Source organism: Oncorhynchus tshawytscha, linkage group LG28 (assembly GCF_018296145.1).
Source record: "Oncorhynchus tshawytscha isolate Ot180627B linkage group LG28, Otsh_v2.0, whole genome shotgun sequence".
Lineage (NCBI taxonomy): Eukaryota > Metazoa > Chordata > Actinopteri > Salmoniformes > Salmonidae > Oncorhynchus > Oncorhynchus tshawytscha.
Window position 1 is genome coordinate 25,717,635 of NC_056456.1, and position 9,948 is coordinate 25,727,582.

General features: G+C 42.2%; 1 protein-coding gene across 3 annotated transcripts in view; it reads right to left on the reverse strand.

The window, feature by feature from the left end:
• Positions 1 to 1,289, reverse strand: part of LOC112226985 (la-related protein 4B) — a 37,540-nt gene extending 36,251 nt beyond the window's left edge. The window contains exon 1 of one of the 3 annotated variants that reach the window (XM_024391738.2): positions 745 to 1,289. The gene's annotated coding sequence lies outside the window, so the exon portion shown is untranslated. Of the gene's footprint in view, positions 1 to 218; positions 713 to 744 lie in introns of those variants that run through there. The other 2 variants (XM_024391740.2, XM_024391739.2) reach the window with 2 other exon arrangements.
• Between the last annotated feature and the right edge of the window lie 8,659 nt (positions 1,290 to 9,948).

Here is a 9,948-nt window from a genome sequence, read left to right on the forward strand (position 1 = left end):
CCGTGGTAACTTGGGTGACAGTCTGCTCTCTTGCCAACTCCCCAAGGAATTGTGAAAAGAACAAACATATTTGTGAAAAGAACAGATCTGGGACCAGGCTAGAATCGTGGTGGCATGTGACTGCCACATAGCAAATAACAATAAAGCAAAGCAGAGTCAAGCCAGTTAATCTACAAAGTTGACACAAATTGCTAGAAGAAACAGATGCCATCACCAACAATCAGTGAAAGATGGCGACCTCCGGCGTGATTCAGGTCCTCCAACCCCCTCGCATCGTTGATGGAGACTTGTCCAACGGCAAAACGGATAGTCTTCAACTCTTCATGTGCACAGCCATGCATGATACTTTTCTAAGCTAGCCAGTTTAGCAATAAATTATTTTAATTAGTAACAATCATTATAATAAATATTTGGCTAACTCAACCACTTCATATTAGTTTAGGTAGCAACAAGATACGACGTGGGAAGACGTAGCTTGCTACGTTGGCTAAGTTAGATAGTTACTGTTAGCTATGCAATGCTAAAAACAACGCACATCAAGCAACCCGTTACTGTAGATGGCTAGTACAGTAGCTAGCCAGACACCTCAGATCACTGGAATTTGGCTAGTTAACGTTAGCTACGAGGCCATCGTCTTTGCCAAATATTATAGGTGTAGCTAGTTAACGTTACCAACATCGAGTCCGCGAGCGAGCTGGCTAGCAGAGATAGCAAACTCGTTAGTTAGCAATGGGCGATACTCACCTTTCAGCTCTCACTGCACGGCGATGCAGACTGGTGGTAAGCAAGGCCCTGAATTGGCTTCCAGGCTGAATACGCACAGTATTAAAGCGAGCTAGATACGAGTTAGCTATGATTAACTAATTAGCCGGTGTCTTCGAATGAGCAATAACAAACTGTTGATGACTAAAAATAATACCCGCCCTTTTAAATCTTAGAAAACTAAATATCGTAGCTAACCTTAGCTTTCCCAACTAGCAATGCAAGCTAGCAAATCAATAGAAATGTAACTATTAACTTTGCACTTCAATTTGTTTTGTTCAGTCGGACTAAAATAATATTATTCTTCGAAATGTATCGAACGGCGGTTCTTCGAGTGGGAAAGTGGATAAGGAACATCAACCCTGAACTCTTAAAATACTGGATTTAACTTGAAGCGTTCGCTTGCTAGCTGCATCAACGATATACCAGTGGGGAATGGAGAAAATGCAGTTTCCCTTCCCTTTGGGAGTAGTTCAGACACCACCGAACGCAAAGCCAAAGCTGTCACAAAAGCAAGGAACTCCCGCCTCCTACCACAATGAACATGCTCCTCGGTTGGTCGAAATTCAGTGGCTCACGGATCCACTCGTGATCAACGGTGTGGATCACAGGCCACATGGGCGTGGATTGGTTGAATTTAAAGGGTTGTACCGTATTATAAAGAAATCAGAAGTGTTGTTTAAAAAATATAGCCTAATGTATTGGTCACCGACAATTCCAACAATGCTAGGTATACATGAAACTAGGAGATCAACATCCCAAATCAAAGTTGAAAGACATTCAACTTTAGAAATATTAATCCGACTGATATACTGCCTCCTCAATTAAATAAATATCAACAAAGTAGCTGGCCTAGATAGAATGGAACCCACATTTATAAAGTGGTCTGCTAATGTTATAATGTATTCTCTAGCAGATCGATTCAACATGTCTTTAACGACTGGTGAAATACCTTTTGTTTGGAAATGTACCTGACTGACTGAAATTCCTTAGATCGAAATAACCAATAACAGCAATCTGTTCAAAAGTAAAACATATTTGAGAAATTAATACATTCCCAAATGTATCAGTACCTAGATACATTTTGTTGAATTTCACATTTTCAATCATGCTTTAGACCCAACCATTCTGCCACTCCAGCATTAGTGAAACGTACTGATGATAAACATTCTTAATTGGACCAAGGCGAACTACCTGTGTCATCTTGATTTCTACAATTGTAAAGTGACGTTGGATCCTTGAAATGCGCTAAGTCCCAATCTATTATTATTATTATTTATTCATCAAAAGCATTTGATTTAGTTGATGATTCTATCTTAATAGGAAAACTTCAATGCTTTGGTTTCATGAACAGATCACTAAACTGGTTCCATTCATATCTTAGCAATAGAAAACAATGTGTTGGCATCCCGAGTGGCTCAGCGGTCTAACATGTTGACCACACTGCTAATTGCAAAATAAATGTACACATACATTCAATCATTGCAACCACACTGCTCGCACGGTCAACAAGCTTCTGCAAGGGTCTGAACTTTGTTCTATTTGTGAAGCTAGACGCACTGCAAGTCCCACCTCTCCCATCTCCTTATTGGTTTTCAGGAGGTCCACAATCCAGTCCAATTGGTAGTGGTAATGCACCTTAAAATTGGTTGCCAACCAACATAAAAAGTCCAAATCAGAAGAAGAATCCTGAAGGAGAATAGATTACTAGAAACAAACTCAGTTTACCCTTTTATCTGTGGATTAATTATCGGAGAAGAGGACCTTGTTGCATTTTAGGTCAAATAACAACCCAATGTTTATATCCCAGGACAAGTCAGCTAGCAACAGCAACAATTAATCCACAGACAAACGGCTAAACCGAGTTCGTTTCTAGTAATCTCTCCTCCTTCAGGCTTCTTCCTCTTCTTCGGACTTTGTATGGCAGTTGGCAACCAACTTCAAGGTGCATTATCAGTACCTACTGGACTGGAGTGTGGACCTCAGTTTATCTTTCAATCTATGCTCCTAAAAACCAATGAGGAGATGGGAGAGGCGGGCTTGCAGCGCATCCAGTGTCACAGATAGAACCAAGTTCTATTTTAGTGCCTGGCTACGCAGACGCTCGTTGATGAGCACGGGCAGTGTGGGTGCAATGAATGAATAACATGTATGTGTACATTTATTTTGCAATGCAGAGTGGTCAACATGTAAGGCACTGCATCACAGTGCTTGAGGCATACTACAGACCGGGCTCGATCCCAGGCTGTGTCACAACCGGCCGTGACCAGGAGTCCCATAGGCAGTGGTGGAAAAACTACCCAATTGTCATACTTGAGTAAAAGTAAAGATACCTTAATAGAAAATCACTCAGGTAAAAGTGAAAGTCACCCAGTAAAATACTACTTGGGTAAAAGTCTAGAAGTATTTGGTTTTAAATATACTTATGTATAAAAAGTAAATGTAAATGCTAAAATATACCTAAGTATCAAAAGTAAAAGTATAAATCATTTCACATTCCTTATATTAAGCAAACCAGATGGCATGATTTTCTTGTTTTTTAATTTATGAATAGCCAGGGCCACACTCCAACCCTCAGACATCATTTATAAACTAAGCATTTGTGTTAAGTGAGTCCCCCAGATCCGAGGCAGTAAGGATGACCAGGGATATTCTCTTGATAAATGTGTGAATTGGACCATTTTCCTGTCCTGCTAAGCATTCTAAATGTAACGAGTACTTTTGGGTTGTCAGCGAAAATGTATTGAGTAAAAGGTACATTGATTTCTTTAGTAATGTTGTGAAGTAAAAGTAAAAGTAGTCAAAAATATGAATAGTGAAGTAAAGTACAGATACCCCAAAAAATGACTTAAGTAGTACTTTAAAGTATTTTTACTGAAGTACTTCACACCGCTGCCCATGGGACAGTGCACAATTGGCCCAGCATCGTCCGGGTGGCTTTACATGAGTCATCGCGCTCTAGCGACTCCTTTGTGGCGGGACAGGTGCCTGCAGGCTGACTTCGTCGTCAGTTGAACAGTGTTTTCTCCAGGGTTAAGCAGGCGGGTGTTAAGAAGTGCGGTTTGGCGGGTCATGTTTCGGAGGTGTCATGACATTGGCCTCTTTGGGTATAGCAATCCCCATCCCCATCCCCCTCTCCCTGCCTCCCCCTTTCCTCCTTCAACTAGGTTGCTGTGGTCAGAGAGACGTCGTAAATTCCTGAGGATCTCCTCATGGACACATAGTATAGAGAGAGTACATTTTCATAGAGGACAAAGGAAATCCTTCCACCTCACAGAACTTGAGGTACAAACAAATTTCATGTTCCGGAGAAAGTATAAAAGATCGGTGAAGATTCCAGCTACGAACTGGTCCGTTTGTCACAACTTGGGGAAGCTCATGGGAGACGGTGTGGCCACATTACCATAACGCTTTTTATATAATAGCCTCAGATATGAGGTTTACATCTAATTGTTGTATAAAATGAATGAGTGAGTATGATACTGTTTGTATAATTGTGTAATATGATTTTGGACTGTTTAATGAAGGAAAATACAATTCCCTTTTGATGAGCCCTTTTCGGCCCCTCCGAATAAAACCCCCACTCGGGTTTTCGATCAGCAGACCGAGCTTACCTCAATTACGAGATGGCTAAAGGTTGCAGACCATGTTTTTCTCTATTAGGAGGACAAAGGTTGTAGACCATTGCTGAATCTTTTAACCATACCACGTGGTTAAACTCTTAGACTATCGATACCGACAGAATAAGAACAAGTCTTTGATATTAATTACTAGTCTGCAGCTAGGAATTCGGTATCATTGAACGCGAAGAACGACAACGGCCGAAACGTCCATTCTATAACAAAACGAATGAATGTCACTCTGAACTATCCACTATAACCACGACAGAGAGAGAGAGGGAGAGAGACGAACAATTCTACAAAAGAAATGAACTTTTCACCAGTGATCAAGATGACACACTGAGTGTAAATATATATATTGATTGCAATTGTTCCTGAATGAGTGAGCATTCATGTGCAAAGGATTAGCATTTCAATTGTTATAATTATCACTCTGTAGTGACTTCTTAGTCGACACACACTTCCCCTTTTGTTTAACAAGCCGCCATGCCGGTTTAGCCCACTAGGACACATTATCCTATCATTTCATGTAACCACATTTACCTTGTTTATTTGTTTGTTTATGCATTTCTGTGAATTACTTAGTTGGTAATAAATAAATGATTTAAGACAATTGATGTATGGATGACTCATAGTGAAGACTGGGTTCGTGCAGATAATCAACAATTTACGACGTTTGGAATGAGACTAACGTGAGGTAAAGTAAATAATTCATTAATTCGAAGACTAATTGATCAGATAAAATATCTGAAAAGTTATTTTAGGAAATGATAACTTTGTAATATGAATATTTTTCCTTGGTGCCACGACTTCCTAGTAATTACGGTTAAATGATTAATCAGTCTAATCGCGTAATAATTCATTACAGAGAATCTTTGATAAAAAAACTATCAGTCTTCAGTTAATGATAGTGAAGACACGACAGAGGACACATGACTCAACCTTCACCTCGTAATTGGATATGACGAAAAAGGGGGTAAAATACAAAAAAAGATAGCAATGTGTTTTCATGGGACACAAATCCAAACTTATTGCCCTCAGTAGAGGTGTACCTCAAAGCTCAGTATTGGCCTCTCGTCTTTTCTATATATTAATTTATCTAATTTGTCAGAACATTATCATTTATACGCTCATGATACAGTGCTCTATACATCAGGTTCAAATATTTTGCAAATACAGTACAAGCAACTCTCAAGATGATTTAAAAACTTTACAAAAATGGTTTCTAGCAAATCATTTGGAAAGCATTTTGACAACTGGCAAGTGTCTTCACTGACACTTTCAATCTCTCCCTGTCTGAGTCTATAATACCAACATGTTTCAAGCAGACCACCATGGTCCCTGTGCCCAAGAACACTAAGGTAGCCAAAAGGACTACCAACCCATAGCACTCATTTCTGTAGCCATGAAATGCTTTGAAAGGCTGGTTATGGCTCAACACCATTATCACAGAAACCCTAGACCCACTCCAATTTGCATACCGCACCAATCAGATCCACAGATGATGCAATCTCTAAGGTACTCCACACTGCCCTTTCACACCTGGACAAAAAGAACACCTATGTGTAAATGATATTCATTGACTACAGCTCAGCGTTCAACACCACAGTGCCTTCAAAGCTCATCATTAAGCTAACGACCCTGGGACTGAACACCTCCCTCTGCAACTGGATCCTGGAATTCCTGACGGGCAGCCCCCAGTTGGTAAGGGTAGATAACAGCACATCTGCCACGTTGATCCTCAACACGGGGGCCCCTCAGGGGTGTGTGCTCAGTGCCCTCCTGTACTCCCTGTTCAGTCATGACTGCACGGCCAGGCACGAATCCAACACCATCATTAAGTTTGCTGATGACACAACAGTGGTAGGCCTGATCACCGACAACGATGAGACAGAGACCTGACCGTGTGGTGCAAGGATCACAACCTCTCCCTCAACGTGATCAAGACAAATGAGATGATTGTGGACTACAGGAAAAGGAGGACCGGGCATGCCCCCATTCTCATCGACGGGGCTGTAGTGGATCAGATTGAGATCTTCAAATTCCTTGGCGTCCACATCACCAACAAACTAACATGGTCCAAGCACACCAAGAGAGTCGTGAAGAGTGCATGACAAAACCTATTCCCCCTTAGGAGGCTAAAAATATTTGGCATGGGTCCTCAGATCCTCAAAAGGTTTTACAGCTGCACCGTCAAGAGCATGCTGACAGGTTTCATCACTGCCTGGTATGGCAACTGCTCGGCCTCCGACTGCAAGGCACTACAGAGGGTGGTGCGAACAGCCTAGTACATCACCAGGGCCAAGCTTCCTGCCATCCAGGACCTCTATACCAGGCGGTATCAGGGGAAGGCCCTAAAAATTGTCAAAGACACCAGGCACCCTAGTCATAGACTGTTCTCTCTGCTACCTCACGGCAAGCGGTACGGGAGTGCCAAGTACGGGATCGCCAGGTCTAGGTCCAAAAGGCTTCTAAACAGCTTCTACCCGCAAGCCATAAGACTCCTGAACAGCTAATCAAGTGGCTACCCAGACTATTTCAATTGCCCTCTCCCCCTTCTACGCTGCTGCTACTCTATTATCTATGCATAGTCACTCTAATAACTCTACCTACATGTACATATTACCTCAATTACCTCGACACCGGTGACCCTGCACATGGACTCTGTACCGGTACCCCCTGTATGTATCCCCGCTATTGTTATTTACTGCTGCTCTTTCATTATTTTTTACTATTATTTCTTACTTTAAAAGTTGTATTCGGCGCATGTGACAAATACAGTTTGATTATACTAGAAAAAACAATTACCAATAAGCTTGGGTTACTATACAGATCTAATAATTGTGTTGCTGGATCCGTTAAAAAGACCTTAGTAACTCAACTGCTGCTTCCTCTCCTAGACTATGGCAACACCATCTATCAAAACACAACCAAGACCTTACTTTGCGAATTAGATGTAATTTATAACAATCTTTGCACAATGTAGAAATCACTAATTGGCTGTTACTCCCAAACAGAAGACAACTGCATTGGTACCATTTAAAAAAAAATGTATGTATCGACTTAAACTTTACAAGATTCACACTACTCCTTTCGACATCAGTACCAATGACATATTCCAAGGGTATATCATGAGGTTGGAGTGTCACGACCGTCGTATGAATAATTGAACTAAGGCGCAACGTGAGTAGAGTTCCACATTTTAATGATAGTGAGACTTCCAAAAACAACAAAGACATAACGATCGTGAAATACGTAGTGCACATAGGCACTCACAAAACAATATCCCACATCGCAGGTGGGAAAAAGGACACACTAAGTATGATCCCCAATTAGAGGTAACGATCATCAGCTGCCTCCAATTGGGAACCATACACACACACCAACATAGAAATATAATACCTAGAAACCCCCCTAGTCACGCCCTGACCTAAAACACCATAGAGAACCCCGAGGGCTCTCTATGGTCAGGGCGTGACAGTACCCCCCCCAAAGGTGCGGACCCCGACCGCAAAACCTGAAACTAGATGGGGAGGGTTAGGATGGGGAGGGTTAGGATGGGCAACTTGCGTCGGTGGCGGCCATGAAGCCGGGCTGAACGTCATGCCTGGACATCGGCGCAGTGGAAGGCTCCGGGCCGTGGCAACGGCGCAGAGGAAGGTTCCGGCCATGGAGCGGGACTGGACACCGTGCCTGGACATCGGCGCAGTGGAAGGCTCTGGGCCGTGGACCATCGCTGGAGGCTCCGGGCTATACACCCGCACTGGTGGACAAGTGCAGGGAGCCGGCACAGGTTGCACCGGACTGTTGACACGCTCTTCAGGGTGAGTGCGGGGAGCTGGCACAGGACGTACCGGGCTGGGGAGGCACACTGGAGGCCTGGTGCGTGGAGCCGGCACAGGTTTCACCGGGCTCAGCCGACACCTCAGTTCAGCCGACAGCCCCTTGTGCCCCCCCAAAAACACTTGGGGTTGCCCTTGGGCTGTTTGTGGTCGCGGACCCCGGTGTTGTCTCTGTCCTCCCTTACTCCTCGGCAACTCCCACCAAGGAAGGGTCTCTCATCCACCTAGTATCTCTTCCCATGTCCAACTCTCCTTCACCTCCTGGGCACGGTGCTTGGTCCTGCTTTGGTGGGATATTCTGTCACAACCGTCGTATGAATAATTGGACCATGTCGCAGCGTGAGTAGAATTTCACATTTTAATGATAGTGAGACTTCCAAAACAACAACGATGACATAACGATCGTGCCTCATAGGCACTCACACAAAACAATATCCCACATTGCAGGTGGGAAAAAGGACACACTAAGTATGATCCCCAATTAGAGGTAACGATCATCAGCTGCCTCCAATTGGGAACCATACACACACACCAACATAGAAATATAATACCTAGAAACCCCCCTAGTCACGCCCTGACCTAAAACACCATAGAGAACCCAGAGGGCTCTCTATGGTCAGGGCGTGACATGGAGTAAGATCTTTCAGATACAAAGACCCAACTGACTGGAATAATTTACCTATTGAAATCAGGGTATTAAAATCACATTCACAATTTAAGAAAGCCATTTTTCAAATGTTAAGAACAAACTGTGTTTTCAACTAATAGAAACATAACCATGTGAAGATATTTGTAAATATGTATGTATGCATACTGTATATTATAGGTACTTTATTTGTTGTATTTGTAGTTGTAGCAGTAGTTTTTAGTAGTTGTATTAGTAGTTGTAGCAGTAGTTTTTATTAGTTGAATTAGTAGTTGTGTCACACCCTGACCTTAGAGAGCCTTTTTATTTCTCTATTTGGTTAGGTCGGGGTGTGATTTGGGTGGGCATTCTAGTTTTCCTATTTCTTTGTTTGGCCTGGTATGGTTCCCAATCAGAGGCAGCTGTCTATCGTTGTCTGTGATTGGGGATCATACTTAGGCAGCCTTTTTTCCCCCTTTGGGATGTGGGATCTTGATTTTGTATAGGTGCTGTGTAGCCTGCAGAACTTTACGGTCGTTTTGTATTTTGTTGTTTTTTCGGTGTTCATTTTAAATAAAGGAAGATGTTCGCCTACCACGCTGCACCTTGGTCTAATTCATCTAACGACGGATGTAACAAGTTGGGGCAGTAGTTTTTATTAGTTGTATTAGTAGTTGTTAATGTACATTTTTTTGTATTTGGACACTTGCAAAAAAGACGGTGCATCTCAAGAGACTTATTCTAGCAAAATTTCTGATAAATAAATAATGAATAAATAAATAGGTAATTAATTAATAGCATAATTAATACCAGGACCAATTGAATGAGGTTGTTGTTGTTGTTACTGATGCCATTGTTTTTGTATAGGTTTGGGTGGTTGAATTGAAGTGTCTTCAATAACAGAGTCTTTCAATAAATCACATTAAACTGGACCAGCCAATGTTTTGTGAAATATGTTTTTACACATTCCCAACCTCATAACAATACATGTGCTCATGCACAATGTAGGCCGATTCTTAGGCAACAGGCTTCATGAACATTTCTGAATAGGAATTAGATAACGACGAAGGAGACAATAGGTCTATAGGCATGCATTATT